The sequence below is a fragment of the Sus scrofa genome, chromosome 8 (assembly GCF_054392235.1).
Source record: "Sus scrofa isolate SSC_HxYL_T2T_F1_AM1 chromosome 8, Sscrofa_HxYL_maternal_Yorkshire_Landrace_v2.0, whole genome shotgun sequence".
Taxonomy (NCBI): Eukaryota; Metazoa; Chordata; class Mammalia; order Artiodactyla; family Suidae; genus Sus; species Sus scrofa.
The window spans coordinates 141,212,501-141,224,851 of NC_139390.1; the positions used below are offsets into that span (position 1 = coordinate 141,212,501).

Sequence of the window (12,351 nt, forward strand, 5' to 3'; positions counted from 1 at the left end):
CATGAATCAGCTTCTCAGAAGCTCCCGAAGCCGTTGTACTTTGCTAAATGACAGGCGCACCTGGAGCATCTTTTGCGCTAGTATTTGGTCGGTCGTTGACCGTGGTTCTTAACACAGTTTCTAATCCCTTGGAATTTCCTGGGTGGGGACCTCTTTGTCCTGATGAGGTGACCCTGAGTGGGTTCCTGTGCGGGGGCTGGCCCCTGGAAAGACCAAGCCACGACGAGGAACTGGAAACCTTCCGGCCCGCATTCCCACACTCTGGGAAGGGGAGAGTGACCAGAGATGGAAGTCATGCTGAGTCACGCTTCCCGAGGGTCTTCTCACAAATCCCAAAAGCATGGGACTCAGGGAGCTTCGTGTGCTGGGAGGGTGGTGCACCCCAACTGCACACATACGAACTGCTCCATCTGCTGTTCCTGTGTATCCCTAAGATGTAGTAAACTTAAAATGATAAACAAGTGTTTGCTGAGTTCTGTGAACCATTCTAGCAAATCATTGAAACTAAGGCAAGGGGCCCAGAACCCTTAATTTATCGAGGGTTAGTCAGAAGTACAGGTGACAATCTGGGCTTGAAACTGGAGTCTGAAATCTGGAGTAAGGAGTTCCCGTCATGGCACAGCAGAAACAAATCCTATTAGGAACCATGAGGTTGCCGGTTCGATTCCTGGCCTCGCTCAGTGGGTTAAGGATCCAGCATTGCCCTGAGCTGTGTTGTAGGTCACATATGTGACTTCAATCCTGAGTGGCTGTGGCTGTGGTGTAGGCCGGCAGTGGTAGCTCCGATTGGACCCCTAGCCTGGGAACCTCCATATGCCACAGGTGCGCCCCTAAAAGGACAAAAAAAAAAAAAAATGAAATCTGGAGTGCAGAGGGCAGTCTTAAGGGATTGAGCCTTAATCAGTGGTATCTGCACTAAACTCTGGCTAAAGTGAGCACACGTCGGCCCCCGGGAGCAGCCTGGACCACAGTCCCTTGAGGGGACTCACCGGCGGCATCCCTGGGGATCGGAGATGGAAACTCATGTGTGCCTGCCGCTGTCCCTGGCTGGCCTTCCTGCGACCCTGGCCGTGCGGGGACCGGGCAGACCTGTGGACCAGAGGGAGCTGCCGCAGTCTTGCCCACTGTCTCATGGGCAGTGCTGTCCTTGGCCCCTGTGCCAAGCTGCTGCCCTCCTCGCTGCCCTCCAGGGTCAGGGCGGGCATCCTCCATGGTCCCTCCAGTTTGGTGAAGGGACGGGGCCAGCCCATGAGCCAAGAGGTAAGGCTGGGGCAGGGGCTGTTACCAATTCAAGAGGGCCCCCAGTTACATCAGAGTCCACACCACTGGACACCTCCTCCTTTGATCTTCAGAGGACTCCATGAACAGTTTGGTACTGTTATTATTATAAAAATCTGGTCCTGTGGATAAACAGTAAGGTCCTACGGTATGGCATAGGCAACAATATTCAATCGCCTGTGATAAACCATAATGGAAAAGAGTATTTGTGGGTATCTGAGTCACTGTGCTGTACAGCAGAAATTAACACATTACAAATCAACTAGACTTCAACAAAATTAAAGAAAAAAATTAAAATAAAATCTGATCCCAAAGGGAATCCAGGCAGCAGAAAAGAAACCTGTCGATTAGAATAAGATAAAGGAAATCAATCAGGAGACAACAGAAAACCCCTTGGCATTCCTCGAGCGCCTCGGGGCTGCCTCTGAGTCTAATCCCACTGATCCCAGCCACTAGACAGGAATGCAGTCCTGAGGTTGTATTTCATTTCCCCAAGTGCCCTCAACATTAGGCATAAACTTCAAAAACTGGAAATAGAAGATACCCCACTTCTCACCCTGTCCAGGTTGCCTACCAGGTGTTCGTTCGTTGGTTTGTTTTTGTCTTTTTAGGGCCGCACCTGTGGCATATGGAGGTTCCCAGGCTAGTGGTCCAATCAAAGCTGTAGCCACCGGCCTACCCCACAGCCACAGCAACTTAGGATCCGAGCCACACCTGTAACCTACACCACAGCTCACAGCAACGCCAGATCCTTAACCCACTGAGTGAGGCCAGGGATCAAACCTGCGTCCTCATGGTTCCTAGTCCACTGAGCCACGACGGGAACTCCTGCCCACCAGGTGTTTAATAACCAAGATACATAGAAATGGTGAAGCAGAAAAAGGCGCAGAGGCAAGCCCACCTACTGATGTCACCCTCCAATGTCAGCTGCTCAGCCAGGGAGCCTGGGCTAACAGCTCATGGAGACGCTCTCAACTCCAGTGAGCGTTTCACAGCCCCAAACAAGGGATAGCGAGCCAAGGAAACAGGGCCCAATCAGTACACAAGAAGGACACTGGAAGAGAGTCTGCCCTCACTGACCCCAAAGGGGAGCAGAAGTGGCAGGGCCCATCCATTACCCTTAGAAGGCAGATGGACCCATAAATGAAGAATGATGAGGCCAGGGGCTCCTAAGGTGGCCCTGCAACTGACCCTAATACCTGGAAAACTGGCAGCCCACTAGATCAGCCCACTCCTAAGGGGAATGGACCCCTTGACCACTCCTAAGAACCCCTCTCTGGCCTGAAGCTTCTCTTCCAAAAAACAACAGTGTAGCCATGGAGACTCCGGCCTGGGCAAGCCTCTACATCAGGGCACGCTTTCCTGCAAGCAAAAGACCCCCACACCTTGCTTTTCAGGAAATTTAACACATGACAATTGTTCTCTTGCTAATATTGGGGCCATGCATGCTCGACGGTCTGTGTCCTTTCTCCAAAAGATCAAGCAAACGCGGACGCTCAGGGAGGTGAACAGTCAGGGCCGAGACCTGGGGACAATTAAGCACCTACAGGCAGCTGGGGACACGCTCTGCTCCTCGCCCCAGGGTTAGGACGACGCCCACGTCAGCAGGAAGCGGTTACAGAAGACGGCCCTGCGCCCCCAGCGCCCCTCAAGGATGGGAAGCGGGACAGGCGGAGGGGCCTGTGTCCCCGGCAAACCCATGAACACTTCCCGGGAAATAACAGAAGCTGGGTAATAAGAGCAGGTCTGACCTTTTTGCGTGTGCTTGGTCTAGTCTCACTTGCTCACGGGGTCCTGCAGGCGGAGGCCTCTCATCCAGCACTTCAGACCAGAGCCCTAGCGCGACCCTGCCGTGCCAACACCTCTGCGCGGCAGGCGGGCACCGCGCTCTGGAGCGCGAGCTGCGCAGGTGCGCACCTGCGCGGCTGCCCCGCGGGAACCCCGCCCCCTCCCTCCCCCGAGAGGAGACCCAGAAAGCGGCCCTGCCCCCGGCCCGGGGCAGCCGGGCGGGTGCTCTAGTGCCCGAGGTCACACCTGTCCCTTCTCGGATCAAAGAACAGAACGGGGAGTTTGGGAATAGTGGGTGCAAACGATTACACTTCAAATGGATAGACAGCGAGGTCTTCCTGTGGAGCGCCGGGAACTCTATCCAATCTCATGGAATAGACCATAATGCAAAGGAATATCTTTTTTTTTAAAGAATGTATCTATGTCTGTAACTAAGTCGCTTTGCTGCACGACAGAACTCAGGACAACATTGTAAATCTGCTATACTTAAATTAAAAAAAAAAAAAAAAAAGAGGAAGAAAGCCTTCCTTTGCTTCTGAATCCAACTCCACCTAGTTCTATTGGCTTGCTGCCTGCAGAGGAACGCTTGTTGGGGACTGACTTAGGCGGACGGTCAGTAACACAAGGAGAAGGAAATAGACTCCATTTCTCCGTGAGAGCAGCGAGATCATGAAGAGCACATGGGAACAGAAACATTGCTGCAGCCATTTGGGACAACGCAATCTGGCCCACTGCGCCAACTCAGAAATGACACGTAACCTCCACTGGGAAGCAGAGCTCAAAGCGGGAAACAGTGTGAATCATGAGCCACAAGGCAAAAACTGCCCTGAAATTCAGCAAATAAGGTGAAAAACAAACACAATGTGCAGCCACATTGACAGCTCGAAAGATCACATGCGCCCATGAAAGATGAAGCCGGTGTCAGAAGGGGGCGGAAGGCGGTCTCCACCGTCTGCCCAGGCCTTGGCAGAGAACCTGGAGCTGGTCTGGCGGGTTCCCCCTTGGTCACGGGCAATGACTTCCATGTGCCCCGTGTCCCCACTCCTCCAGGTGTCCAGTACCCCCTCTCCGTTTATAGGTCGCCAGGAGCGAGTCGAGCACGCACCGGGGGAAGGGGGCCTGCGGGTGGAAGGTGGAGTCGGCCCGCAGAGTGGGCTGGGTGAGGGCTGAACAAGGTCTTGGGGCACAGGCTAGCCTGCGGCAGAGGGCTGGCTGTGAGTGGTACCCGGTCTGCACCTGAGGGCCAGGAGGTCGGCTCCGGGCATCCTCAGCACAGGCAGTAGACTGACTCCCAGACAGACCCTGGTGGAGTAGTTGTGCCATGAAAGAACTGAGACCACTCCAACCGAGAAGAAACATTAGGAGTCTTTACGACTGGCCAGGGCCACACGCTACCTAAAAGCGGCTTGAGTGTGAAGCCCGGAACAAAGAAACGTACTATGTTTATAAAGGCAAACTTAAGATTCAGGTTGGGAGAGGTGCGCATGCGTAAGTAGGGGTGCAAAAAACAAGGTGGCGGTGAAAATACCTCTTAACTAGGGAGAGTGTTTAGGTCTACAATAATGATTTACAGTAAGGTTCGTATCTTCTAACTTCAAGCCAGCAGTTATGTCAGCAGTAGAGAGGCAATTAGATGGGTAAGCTTGCAGCATCTGCAGCCCATTATCAGCCAACTTTGTTCTTCTAAGAAAAGGGGGCTGCCCAGAGACTTAGGTACCGGGCTGATTGCCTTACAGGTTACACCGGCCCCGTGGAATGTGAACAGGGCCCAGGCCTGTGTCCGGAGCTGTGGAATGTGAACGGGGCCCAGGCTTCTGTCCTTCAGAGTCTTCAGATGGCCGTCCACTCCTGTTCACCTGGCATCTCCCTCTGATTCTCTCCAACTGAGAAATCTTCATCTTGTCTGCAGGAAGCAAAAAGAAAGTGTTTTTTTTCCTAAATAGCCTACCTTTTTAGTGAACTATGGCATCTGCATTTAAAAAGCAAATATTTAACACATCTGTGCTCTGGTTTCTTTTTTTTTTTTTTTTTGTCTTTTTGCTATTTCTTTGGGCCGCTCCCCTCATGACGGGAACTCCCCTGTGCTCTGGTTTCATTCTGTCTAGGCCAGCACTGTCCAACAGAAAGATCAAAAAAAGGCACCCATGAAATTTTTAATTTTCTAACGGCCACATTAAAAAAGTAAAATGAGATATACCGAGTTAATTTTAATAATTTGTTTAATGAAATATATCCAAAATATTATCATTTCAACATGTGATCAACATTAAAATGACTAGTGTGACATATTTCTTCTTTTTTTTTTTTTTTTTGGCTAATTTAGGGCCACACCCATGTCATACAGAGGTTCCCATGCTAGGGGTAAAATTGGAGCTGGAGCCACTGGCCTACACCACAACCACAGCAACAGGGGATCCGAGCCACATCTGCAACCTACACCACAGCTCACAGCAACACCGGATCCTTAACTCACTGAGCGAGGCCAGGGATCAAACCCACATCCTCACGGATCCTAATTGGATTCATGAACTGTTGAGCCACAAAGGAAACTCCTAGTGACAAATTTCTAATTTTTGTTTTCATACTAAGAAATCTGGTGTGTGGAGTTCCCATCATGGCTCAGCGGAAACAAATCCGATTAGTATCCCTGAGGACATGGGTTCAATCCCTGGCCTCACTCAGTGGGTTAAGAATCCGGCATTGCCGTGAGCTGTGGTGCAGGTCATAGACACAGTTCAGATCCCGAGTTGCTGTGACTGTGGTGTAGGCCAGCAGCTACAGCTCTGATTGGACCCCTAGCCTGGGAACCTCCATATGCTGCCGGTGCAGCCTTAAAAAGACAAAAAAAGAAAGAAAGAAAGAAAGAAACCTGGTATGCATTTTACAGCTGCAACACATCTCAATTCAGATTCTAAATATCTGATTGGTTTTAAAATTTCATAAAATGTAGAGTTGAGAAATAGACTCACACATCCAAGTCGGCCCAAACATAATCAAGTCTTCCAATAAATGAATCCAGTATCAGTTTTTTTAATTTAAATTAACTTCAATGAAACAAAATTTTGCATTCAATTCTTTGTTTTGTTTTTGTTTGTTTGTTTTGCTTTTTAGGGCCCCACCCATGGCATATGGAGGTTCCCAGGCTAGGGCTCCAATCAGAGCTGTAGCCACCGGCCTATGCCACAGCCACAGCAACGCCGGATCTGAGCCACGTCTGCGACCTACACCACAGCTTACGGCAACACTGGATCCTTAACCCACTGAGCAAGGCCAGGTATTGAACCTGTGTCCTCATGGATGGTAATCAAGTTTAGTAACTGCTGAACCATGACGGGAACTCCCTTTTTTTTTTTTTTTTTTTTTTGCCTTCAATTCTTTAATCACACTAGTCACATGGCCAGGGGGTCCTCTGTTGGACCAAGCGGATCCAGGTGCCCACACTGTGCTGGGTGGAAGACAAACAGAGGACAAGATGGAAGGAACCCCTTTAAACAGCCAGAGGGACAGGGCATATGCAGAGAGCAGTTAGACATTCCAAAAATGTCCCTAGCACACGGATATTATACAAAACTAGTGGCTATTCAGCATCAAGTTTAAAATTCTAACATTACCAGAAATCAAAAAAGCAACAGACTCCATAGAATCACCTCTTAGGGAAGATAAAGACCCCTCCTGGAGGCCCCAGCCTAGGGTCAGGGTTGCAGCCCTGAGCCAGTTATGGCCAGGCCCGAGCTATTCCAGCCAAGACAGGCAAGAACTCCTGTCCCCAGGCCTCAGCACCAGAGCTGAGGGGCATTTCTCTCCCGCTCTAGACTGCGTTCCTGTTCCTCCCGATCTAAGATGTGATTAAATTGAATTGCTTTCTAAATCTGTTATGTAATTTGTATGTAATGCCCTTAATATTGGGTTTGAATACAATTGCAGTAAGATACACTAATTGATTCGTTTAATTTTATTTTCCATCCCTTGAATGGAAGCCTTTGGGACTCAATATGTAAAGTGATATGCAAATTGGGACTTTGATGCAAGAAGACTTGGCAGTTTTTTTAAATAGGACTCCAGCATTACTTGGAATCATTTAGGAGAGTAATTTCAAAGAAAGCAACCTCTACTTGTCCTTCTGTGTGATTAAATGTTGGCGTACACAAACATACACATGCAAAAAATGCTCAAAATCCCTGAATATTAATTGATGATATTGGTCAAAGAACAGTCATACTTCCCCCATGATTTTTTGATCCCTAACCCTAATATAAAATAGAATGAGGTTTTACAGTAACTTTCCACAGAATAAATGAAGGAGAGAATAGTTGCAAAAGCGAAATCAATCCATCCACAACGAATAAGCACCTTCTTTGGATTAATAAGAGCTAACCTTCATTGAGTGCTTCTTAGGAGATAGGCACTGTACTCAGAATTTTATCTGGATTATTCTTCTGCTAGGGATTCAGTTAGGAGCTTTCAGAGAGGCATGGATGATAAAACACATTCTCTATACACAGAAAGTTTAAAATGTAAGTGCCAAAGGTTGGAATCAACTAAAGGTGATTTAGGAGTTGAAAGAAGAGAGACCTGTCTTTTGAACTCCCAAAATTTAGCTTTCTATTTTCCTTATCCCCAAACTGTTGCTGTGGATGCAAGTGTGATTCTGATACTAAGAGACAGACAGCCTTAATGTGCAGCTAGGATGATTTTAAAACCCCTGTTCTTGGCCCTCCACTTCCTCTTTCCAAATAAATGCCATTTTTCTGGGTTCAAAGGAGATCACACATTTCAAGCCATGAATGTAATCTCTCACTGCTGTCACAGTTCCCAAAGTGTGGCTCACACAATAACAGCACTGGCAATTTCATCGCTCACCGCAGTTAATATATTTCAGTATGATCAAAGCATAGTTTACAGGAAATTGCTATACCATTGATGTCATGGATGAGGGAATCAGTACATGAGACAGCCAAGTCCTGGACACCTGAGAAAATGAGAACCTGGGGAATGGAGCTTGTTTGTTGGTGAGATAGCATTAACAGCGTGAGTGCCATGGGTAGGAGTTCTGTTTGGAGATGAAGGGGAAGGCAGACCAGCAGCCTCAACAGTCAAGGAGAGGCTTCCCCGAGTCTAAATGGCCATGGAGGAGGGAGGTGAGTTCTTTCCTAGAGACATGGGAATTTTCGTAGGCTGGGAGAAGCTTGAGAGTTTTTTGGTTTGGGCTTTTTTTTTTTTTTTTTTCTTTTAGGGCCACACCCATGGATATGGGCGTTCCCAGGCTAGGGGTCCAATTGGAGCTCCAGCCACTGGCCTAGGCCACAGCCATAGCAACACCAGATCTGAGCCTCGTCTGTGACCTACATGCAGCTTGCAACAACGCCAGATCCTTAGCCCATTGAGTGAGGTCAGGGATCGAACCTGCAACCTCAGGGATACCAGTCGGGTTTTTAACCTGCTGAGCCACAACAGGAACTCCCGAGAGGTTTTTTCCAGAGTTACAGAGGTAAAGAAGGCTTATTAGTCCGCCTAGACTGCCACAACAAAATATCACAGACTGTATGGCTTAAACAACAGAAATTTGTTTTCTCGTAGTTCTAGAGGCTAGAAAGTCCAAGATCATGGTTCTGAATGGTTCTGTTTCTGGTGAGAGCCCTGTTCCTGGCTCACAGACAGCCACATTCTTGCTGTGTTCTCCTATGGTCCTTTTTTGGTGCTTGCACATAGAGAAAGAGAGAAAGAGACCTCTCTCCCTCTGTCTCTCCTTCCCCTCTCCTTCCCTCTCTCTCCCAATCCTTTTAAGGCCACCAATCCTATAAGATTAGGGTCTCATCCTTATGACTTCATTTCATCTTAATTACTTCATGAAATCCCCATCTCCAAATAGAGTCACGTTGGGAGTCAGGGCTTCGACATATGGATTTGGAGGTATTGTCAAGGGAAGGAGAGACACAAGTCAGTTCACAGCAGCATCCAAAGGTCGAGAAGTCCAACTTCGCCATCTTTCGGAGGGAGAAACTAAAGCTATGCTTCTTACGCACTTTTTTCAGCCAGAACAAGGGGCTGAAAATAACACAATGGGTGCCCTAGGTGCCCCACATCTTAAAATAAGGGGCTAGACTACATATGTTGGTTGTGTTGAGAAACTGGGAGACCCATGCAAATGTACTGTGTGGGTATCATCTTCAGTCTCCACGAGAGAAGACAAAGAGCTGGCATATGCGTTGAGGGTCTGAGGGAGAGAGGGTGTCAGTGCTAGAGAACATTGCTCCTGAGCCGCAACGTGCCTCCTCCCCACCACCTGGGCAGAACAATGGGGCACTTTCTCCCTGCTGGGCAATGCAACCAAAACGTGGTAGATGACCCCAGGAATTTGGGGGACACATAAACCAGGTGCCAGACTCTCAAGAAGATAAATCTGAAGTTGAACAACTTTGGCTAGACTAGACTACAGCTAAGAGCAAAGACAAAGGACCCTGCAAGGAGATGGCTGAACTTCTCATCGAAGAGGACTGCCGTGGCTTGATGTGACCTCAAGAAAGGGTAGGGGAGTTCCCGTCGTGGCGCAGTGGTTAACGAATCCGACTAGAAACCATGAGGTTGCGGGTTCGGTCCCTGCCCTTGCTCAGTGGGTTAACGATCCAGCGTTGCCGTGAGCTGTGGTGTAGGTTGCAGACGCGGCTCAGATCCTGCGTTGCTGTGGCTCTGGCATAGGCTGGCAGCTACAGCTCTGATTCGACCCCTAGCCTGGGAACCTCCATATGCCATGGCAGCGGCCCAAGAAATAGCAAAAAAGACCAAGAGAAAAAAAAAAAAAAAAGAAAAGGTAGGAAGCTGTAGTCAGAGGACCCCTGTGCGGGACCCTGATGAACACACCCAAAGGTCCCATGAGAACCAGAGCCAGTAACTGCGCCCTGCTGTGCAAAGAGCTCCTGGTGCAGAGGACAAGAGGAGCAGCCATATGTGCTCCCCACCCCTGGTCCCCTCCCTCCCACAGCTTTCCACCCCTGAGCCTGACCCAGCAGAGGTCAGAAACAGCAACTGGCAGAAAGAGGGAGGAGTGACGGTCAGAAAGCACGAGGAGCACGTTTTCTTGACTCCTCATGACAAAATGTTCCACAGATTCTCGAGTGAATCCAGTCCGGATTACCCTCAGATGCTGTCATTTGCTAACTACCTTACTGGCCCAAGGAGCACTTGTAAATCTCTCAAGACTGTGTAGCTATACGATACTAAGAACCTCGAATAAAAAGTAAAACTTTGAGTGAACTAATTTTTATGGGTGGAGTTGCTAATCGCACTTAGACATATACAAGTTCCTTGTTGACAAAATCCAAGGACTAGAGAGAGAAAAACTTGGTAGACTGGCAGCCAGAAAGACCTGCTTTCTAGACTTGCTTGCATTAGGGTCTTAACTAAGTCTCACCATTAAAAATAATGTGTTGGACTCAAATGAGCTTCATGGTTCCATGATTTTTTTTATTTTTCTCTAAATTCTTCAGTATCATGTAAGAAAAGACATTCACCTGAAACCTCGAAATATCTTAGTCCTAAAAAACAAGATCTCAGAGTTCCCTGGTGGCTCAGTGGGTTAAGGATCCAGTGTTGTCCCTTGGATCTCTGCTTTGGATAGGTTCCACCCCTGGCCCAGGAACTTTGCATGCCACAGGCACAGCCAAAAAAAAAAATTTTTTAATTAAAAAAAAAAAAGACCTCAATCTAAGATTTGAAGAATTAGTGACCCAAAAGGTCAATGAGTTGTCACATGTCACTTAGAGAATTAGCAGTAATGCCAGAACAAGAAACCAATTCTTGGAATTCTTTAAAATTCAAGACCAAGGATTTTTCAAAACACCATGCTCCCTTGATAGACAAAGTGGTCTGATGTCTCAAAGACTATTATAGCTACTTATGGCTCTCCAAAGCGATCTCTGTTACTGTGACAGATTGAAAAATTCCATAAATTCAATCCTGTCCTATATTCATGCCCCTCTGGCATGGCGCTTTGAAAATGTCTCTCATTCACACTATGGGCTCAGCCAGGTGGCATGCTCTGGCCAAAGGAACATTAGCAAATGCGACTCAAGCAGAAACTTCATAAGCACTCTGCAGGGGGGCTCGTCCTCTTTCTGGCCATCCTGAGAACTCGGAGTCACCATGGGGTGTAGCCCAGGCTGGCCTGCAGGATGATGAAGGGTTGGTGGCCCAGCCTCCCTGCTGTCCCATGCCACACAGCCAACCCCAGAAAGAAAAGAGCATACCTGGCCAGCAGCCGACCACAGGTAGGTGAGTGAACCCAGTTAGGATCCGCAGAAGAACATTTAATCTGAGCCCGACCCAAGTTACAGAGTAACAGAATCCTGAGTTAAATGGTTGCTGTTTTAAGCCCCTACATTTTGGGATTGTTCATCACACAGAAAAACAAAAATCTGCTCTAAGGCCCCAAATAAACTCTCAAAGGGATTTCCCTATAAAGCCGAGAGCTAAAATGAACTAATGCAATGAAGAAGAAATTATTTCTAAGCTCCACAGACCTAGAAGTCAACAGTGACATGCAGTTGTGATTGGCTTTTCAAATCTAAGCAGGTCCTTGAAATTCCAACATTTTTCTGAAAATCTTCACAACAGCACTCGGTTGCCTAACATTCACTTGTACGCACTACTTCCCACCTAAACCGCCAACGCGGCCAGACGTTACCGCATGCTTACACTGGGTTTAAATTCCCAGGCTGAATCTGAGCTCCACCAAGTCATCAATAAAGTATTATGGAGCAAAAAAACAAAACAAAACCCCCAAAATACAGGCTACCTCTGCTCAAAAACTACTTCGCAATTGAGCATTTCAGTGGAAAAGTCATTTGGCTTCTATGTTTATCTATACTAGTTTGAGCGAGCTGCTGAAAAATCACTTCCGATACACAGATCTGTGGGAATTATTTTGTCTGCTCAATTGAAAATATCAACAAGAATAAAAATTTCAAGAGCATATGAACTTAATTTATGATCTTCTAATTTAGCAAAAATGCTAAAGTAAAAGCAATTCTATGAATTACAGTAACATGTTTAATGGTGTTTTTTGATTTCATAGGTCTTTTTTTTTTTTCATTTGAACTTTGAACAAGCTCTAACATCCCCGCCAGTGGGGAGATGGACTGAGGAGCAAGCAGAATATTAAACACCCGCTTATGTGTCTCCCCGGGGAGTTTTCTGCTAATATTATACATTGCAACAACATTGCTTGAATAGTTTATTAATGGCAGCAAAACAGAGTGAATGCTACATACAATGATAATAACAATAAAG

At 47.5% G+C, this 12,351-nt stretch overlaps 1 long non-coding RNA gene across 5 annotated transcripts in view; it reads right to left on the bottom strand.

Moving 5' to 3' along the window:
• The window catches only part of LOC106508464 (uncharacterized), a 315,434-nt gene extending 312,265 nt beyond the window's left edge, over positions 1–3,169 (bottom strand). For all 5 annotated transcript variants that reach the window (XR_002346881.2, XR_014813482.1, XR_014813481.1 and 2 more), the window contains exon 1: positions 3,030–3,169. This is a non-coding gene — a long non-coding RNA (uncharacterized LOC106508464). The remainder of the gene's footprint in view (positions 1–3,029) is intronic.
• Positions 3,170–12,351: the final 9,182 nt, after the last annotated feature.